The 6,573-nt window shown below is 42.7% G+C and overlaps 2 long non-coding RNA genes across 2 annotated transcripts; one reads left to right on the top strand and one right to left on the bottom strand.

The window, feature by feature from the left end:
- Positions 1-1,044: 1,044 nt before the first annotated feature.
- LOC125530964 (uncharacterized) lies at positions 1,045-4,397 on the bottom strand. The gene is made up of 4 exons (XR_007293024.2): positions 4,159-4,397; positions 3,543-3,792; positions 1,494-1,994; positions 1,045-1,399 (listed from the first exon to the last, which is right to left on the bottom strand). It is a non-coding gene; the product is annotated as an uncharacterized LOC125530964 (long non-coding RNA).
- Positions 4,398-4,534: 137 nt separating this feature from the next.
- On the top strand, positions 4,535-5,906 carry LOC147963974 (uncharacterized). The gene is made up of 2 exons (XR_015607292.1): positions 4,535-5,323; positions 5,510-5,906. It is a non-coding gene; the product is annotated as an uncharacterized LOC147963974 (long non-coding RNA).
- The last annotated feature ends 667 nt before the right edge of the window (positions 5,907-6,573 follow it).

Genomic DNA, 6,573 nt, shown 5'->3' with positions numbered 1-6,573 from the left:
GATAAATCAATGACCTCTATTTATATGGAGACAAGTTATGAAAAAAATGACATAAAACAACTTTGAACCTCTCTTGCTAGATGTAAGGGCCTGAAAACATGGTTTCGGGCCTATATGATGAATGTTACCTTGGCTGTTTTTTGTGTGTGTGTCATCTTATACTACTATCAACAACTATAAGTATACGGTGGTACGAGACATGTAGACAAGGTGTATTTGATTGAGAGTGGATTTATCTTCGAAAAGAGCATTAGCAGAGACGTACGTTGCACGTGCAAACTTACTAGTAAATTGAAGGGTGTAGTATTAATTGGATACACTGACTGACATGACAGTCTCGTGTTAATCTATGTATATGCCTGGCTCACTTCCCTCTATGCATAATCGCATACATGTCTTTACGTACCTAGTGGTTAGTTATTTTAGTCAGAAATTTAGAATTAGCAATGTTCGGGCCCATAATGATTTCACTGTTTGGCAAAGTTGGTGAGAGCACCGGGGTTGGGATTGCGGGGGTAGTATCATCACAGGATCCTTTCCGTCTAGAAAGATGCGCACTGCATGGGAGTAACTAACTGTTTTATAAGCAACTTCCTACTAATGTAGTACTAACCAAGATACGCGAAGGAATCCACTAAGGGCCTCTTTGATTAGCAAGATTCTGAGAATACAAGAATGGAAAAAAGTATAGGATTGAAGTGGCATCCATTTAACTCTAATTAGACCATGATGGCACGCTTTGCGACGCCCGTCCATGTTTGATGAAATTATCTGTTTTATTCTAAACATTTTGGCACAATAAGGATGGAATATAGGATTGTATCATTGCATATGGTTAAATAGTATGTTGTGTAAAAAAATATGTTGCGGAAAAAATTAAGTTATATTTGCATGTGTACAGTCTTTTATCCTTTTCTGAGGAAAAGTATACATCTTTTTATTCAGATAACAGCCCTGTAGATCTTCTTTATTTAATTTTTATTTTGAGAAGAGTATGTCTCTCCCAGAAAAAATAAAGAGACTGTAAAACCCATTAACCGTCGCGACTATGGCGCCTCCTCACGATGTTCATGTCATCACATGTACGACAAAAAATTGGAGACGTCTAGCGGGCGGCCGTCTGCCCGCTAGCAATCCCGAGCGGCCGTCAGAAAAGGAAATATACGGTCCCCCCTCCTATCCCAGAAAAGGATAGGTCTCCCCTAGTAGCAACAGACGCGTGTAACCCAGCAAACCACACGCTGGGCGCGGTCCCCAGACCCCAGGCCATCACGTGCACTTCCCTTCCCTCCCAAAGCTCTCACACCCACTAGCCACCAACTTCTCCACGCCCTTACCTGCCTTGCCTTCTTCTTCCCCAAGAAACAATGGTTTCCTAGGTTTGGACTCCATCCCAGAGCTGCCATGGCAGATGAATAAAAGTGGAATAATAGCGGATCTAGAACAATTTGCTGTGAAAAGAAGAAGAAGAGGGAGGACAGATCAGAACGTACCAGGTAGCACCAACAAGGGTAAAACAGGAGGTGATCCTTTTCTTCTCATATTCAAATCCCCCCTCATTGACTTTCCCTTTCCCCCTTACAAAATTTCTCTTTGCAAAATTAGCTTCTTCATAGTTGAAGAGAGCATAAACAGAGATAAAAAAATATGGAGATCTTGTACCTGTGCAATTTTAACTGATTTCCATGCAACCAAATCATGTGACAAGCCAACATTTGTAGCACTATGTGCAAAAAATGCAGAAAATGTGCAAATATATAGGAGAGCGCATAGAGAGTCTTATTTCACACATAAAACAGCAGGACATATGTCCATGTACCAAAAAAAGAAATGTATTTTGTAGGTACTATGAAAACATAGCTACAAACTAGACAATAATCTGGTTTGTTGTTTTTTTCGTTTGATCTTTCCACACAGTAGTATATGTGACTTTGTAGCTGAGAATGATGTGCACAAATCTAGAGCAGCTCCTTTACTCCCATAACCTGCAAAACCTGCACATGATGCAAAAAAGAAGCCTGAGAAAAATGAACCAACTCTGGATTGCATCTATGCAACTTAACCAGTACAAGTGTGCAATTGATAACACTCCCATGTCCGTCTACTTGTGGGGTTTGAATTTCAGTAATTGGCATCTTCAAGTCATATAAAATTTGAAGATGCCAACTCATATAATTTCAAATTCATTTCCATTTAGCTAAAAAAAATTGTATGCAAAATTCCAGAAAAAACTTATGCTGAATGTTGTGCAACTACATCAACTATTTTGTGCAACTGCAAGTACTCCTGGATGCAATTCATGTTGCATGTGTTGTGCAACTATGTAATGAATTTTGAGCTGATGAACATGATGAATTTAGCATGCCTGAACACAAGAAATGGAAAAATAGTGAATTTTAAAAGATTGTAATCTTCCAAATAAGTAGTGCAACTACATTCAAGTGCATGCGCAAACCTAGAAAATCATATGCATGAGAACACATGAGGATGCCAACTACTAAATGATTCTTGTGCAACTAAGGGAGTTGAAGATGCCAACTCATTTGGCATTTTTGTGCAACTATTAGAAAAAGTTGGGGATGCCAATGCAACTCTTGATTGGTTCTTTTGCAACTAAAATAGTTGAGGATGACGACTCATGTGATATTGTTCTGGAACTATTTAAAAAGTTGAGACTGCCAACTCCCAAATGGTTCTGGTGCAACGATGAAAGTTGAGGAAGCCAATTCATATGATACTGTTGTGCAACTATTTGAAAAGTTGAGGATACCAACTCCTAATTGATTGTTCTGCAAATATAAAAGTTCAGGATGCATCTACAAAAGTTGATGATACTTCTCCTTCACTAGGAGCTGCATCTCCTTTTACAACCACTTTTGTTAATGTAAAAAGGCGAACGAACAAAGTAGTCGAACCAAACAAATATTAAAAAGAAAAAAAACAAGGACAACAATTGGTATAAAAAAACACCTACAGAACCATGCACGCACGCACGCACGCTGCTTGAACATGGTTTATACAGGGTATCTATCTGAATACCATTGGTTGTGCAACTGGTTAGCCATCACTGTGCAACTTCATAAGTTGGCTAGCCAACTGAGATATGTATATGTGTCATCCAACTACGTTTGCATTTTGCATTCCTATGCAATTATTACAACAAACTAACCAACTGGTTACTTATATGCATGCAACTTACATGTAATGAAGCTCTATGGAGAGCATCATGTTTAACGAGACAATTCCAGTCTAGGCAAGAATAGATGGATCAAAATAGGATGCTGAACCATCCCAATAGCAACAAAATTAGAACAGCTCACCGTGAAAACCCAACTCAAACCCACCACTAAAATCCTAATCGTCGTACAAACCCACCACTAATCCGAAGAATAAGTGATAAGTAAATACCACTTGCAACACGATAACTAGAGTAGTGATGTGATTAGTTGCGGTAGTATCAATTAATTAATAACTACTCTAAAAAAATATTAATTGGCAAAATTTGGATGGCATAGTAGTGTTGTAGTGGCTGCTTAATTTACCTTTGGAGCAATGTACGCATGGCAGTGGGTCCCCAACTGAAGCTAACTCTTTTTCTGGTGTGGCTTTCTGCACTGCTCTCCAGAGAAACTTCTACGGTGGCAGATTAAATCTCATCTGATGACAGTTTGTTTATCTTCAGAAAATTTTCTGAGCTTGGCCACCGCTCTCCATGAGAAATGGCAGCATCCTCTTGTATCTAAATGAACTCGGATGATGAACAAACTTTGACCTCGGGCAACGGGTAGGACACTGAAACAAGAAAAATCACAGATTATCTCACTACTATGCAGGAAATGTAGTCAATCCCGTTGAATTTGCAGACGCAAACAAGAGATATAGTAGCATCAAAGAAACATGATCTGGGCCGACAATTCCAGCGAATCCTCACGCGCTGGGCCAACCAAGAGCTGTACGCGAGGTGCAAATCATGATATTTGACCAGCTTTTATCAGCCATGCGATGCCACCACCACGTGAGCCATGCGTGCACACAGATCTACCACACGGGTGTGACCCTGAGGCCCGGATCTCGCGAATCCAGCCGCTGGACTGCAAATTCCATGCCCGGATAGATATCGTAGAGAGAATAGGATGAGTCACGGGTGGAGTCACTTACCGTCGGGTTCAACCTCGAGGTGTTCCTGTGGGGGAGGAAGTGGCGGCGTGCGGCACGGATGAGCGGAGAGTGCTGGGGGTCGGAATCCGGTGAGGATGCATAGGGGAGCCCGTGGCTTCCATACGCCGACGGCGGGGGTTGGTGGAAGGGAGAGGTGGGGATGAAGGAAGAGGACTAGATGTAGAAGGAGAGAAAACTGGGACAGTCGCCCACCGGTCAATTGTTGGCTGTCCCCACTACTCTCGCTACCTCGCACGCGCCTGCAAATCAATCAGCGCATCCAACGGTTCACGTGCGGCCGCTCGGAGAGCCGGGATGGCGCACACGCACTTTTAAGAATTTGGGCAAAAAATTTAGATCGAACTAGCGAACGGCTTGGCAGGAGCCCCATCCCCATCCCTTCCTTGTTACTTCGTTCAGAAGAAAGAAAAGGACAGGCACCTACGCCTCAACTCTGGCACGCACCCTTCCCTTCCCTCATTATTTCCCATGCCAAATCCCCGGCCAGTTCCCCACTCGCCGCCGCCTCGCCCTCCTCTCCTCACTCCTCCTCCCTTGAGCCCTCATCGTCGACCCGCGACGCCATAGCCTCCCCTCGCCCGCCCTCCTGCTGCTTCCCGGTGATTCGGGTGGCGGAGGTGGAGGTGTGGTGGTCGATGGGAAGGGGAGCTACAGCTGGGTCGGGAGGATGACGACGTCGACAATTGGCAGCTGAAGTTGTATGGCAAGGATGTCGGTTTTGTTTCAGCAGCGGAGGAGGAAGAGGATGCAGATGGCTTTCGGTGCGAAGCGCGCAGCGATCGATGTTGTTCTACCCGGCGCTGATCTATAATGTCGTCAGGAACCAATTTGAGTCTCACTTCCACTGGTGAGATCACGTCGACAAGGTTGGGAATTTTATATCTCTTTTGATTTTGGTTGTTTTGATTCATCCCGTGTCGGCTAAGCCGAGGGAGAGGGGGAGGACCACCACGCCGGTCAGGGAAGGAGGGGGTAGGAGTTGATGCCAGCAAGGGAGGCGGCTCAGCACCGCCGACTCTCCATCGTCATCCTTTGTTTCCCAGCTATAGCCGGCTCCAACCCCTGCTATATTGTGGTGATTTGGAAGCAAGAAGAGAAGGCATCGTTTCTCCCTACATCCGGCATCCACGCGGCCAGATCGATGGTACTAAACTCTGTATGAGCTCCTCTATGACCCGATTTCTTACACTGCTGGTTTTCTCATACGGGTATTAGCATTTGATTGATGAATATCTCAGTTTTACTAAATAATCTTGCCTTACCCATACTAGAGGTCTGGAGCTGATTTGTTCTTTCATGTTTACTTATTTTTCCTACTATTCTTGTCCAGCTCGGAGGTTTGATAGGCATGCTGTCTTCTCATGACTGAAGTTGGCTTCCTTCAAGAGATAATATGGAGTGAATTATTTTGACAATAAAACCTTCAGATTTCTGAAAAGTGAGGTTAATTGTAAGCAAGCATTGCTCTTATCATGTTTAAGAAAGGAGATCAATTCAGTCTTCTTTCTTCTCTGTTTCCCTTTTACATATTCCTCTTCTTTGATCACTCTAGTAGGTGTTGATTTGTACTATCTTTTCTTCTTGCCTTATACAATGTGTGAATCATAAATTTCTAACCCGTATGTACGTATGCACGCTAGTGATTCATTTGTGTAGTACAAATGACATATTCAGCACAACCTGGGATGTCATGGCAGGACAATCTTGCAATTTCACCTTCCATTTGATTTTCTGCTCTAAGAACTAAGATAAAGTAATATTAGCTAGACTATGCTACTTCCTCCAATACCAGTATAATGATTGGCATGTGTGTATTGCAGATATGACACATACCTGTTTGGAAATGGAGACAGTTTCATGTTGTTATCTGTGTTAATTGCTACCTCTTGAGCACTGCGTTGGTTTTCCCTTGAAGAGGAAAGGGTGATGTAGTAAAGTAGCGTAAATATTTCCCTCAGTTTTTGAGAACCAAGGTATCAATCCAGTAGGAGACTACGCGCAAATTCCTCGTAACTGCACAAACAAATAAGAACCTTGCAACCAACGCGATAAAGGGGTTGTCAATCCCTTCACAGTCACTTACGAGAGTGAGATCTGATAGAGATAATAATAATAAGATAAATATTTTTGGTATTCTTATGATATAGATTGGAATATAAAGATTGCAAAAATAAACGGCGCCAGAAATAGCTAGTTGACGGGAGATTAATATGATAGAGAATAGACCCGGGGGCCATAGGTTTCACTAGTAGCTTCTCTCAAGATAGCATAAGTATTACAGTGGGTGAACAAATTACTATCGAGAAATTGATAGAAAAGTGCATAATAATGAGAATATCTAGGCATGATCGTGTATATAGGCATCACGTCCGCGACAAGTGGACCGAAACGATT

This window comes from Triticum urartu, chromosome 6A (assembly GCF_056163025.1).
Source record: "Triticum urartu cultivar PI428250 chromosome 6A, HENAU_Tu73, whole genome shotgun sequence".
NCBI lineage: Eukaryota > Viridiplantae > Streptophyta > Magnoliopsida > Poales > Poaceae > Triticum > Triticum urartu.
This window is presented reverse-complemented; position numbering and strand designations above follow the sequence as displayed.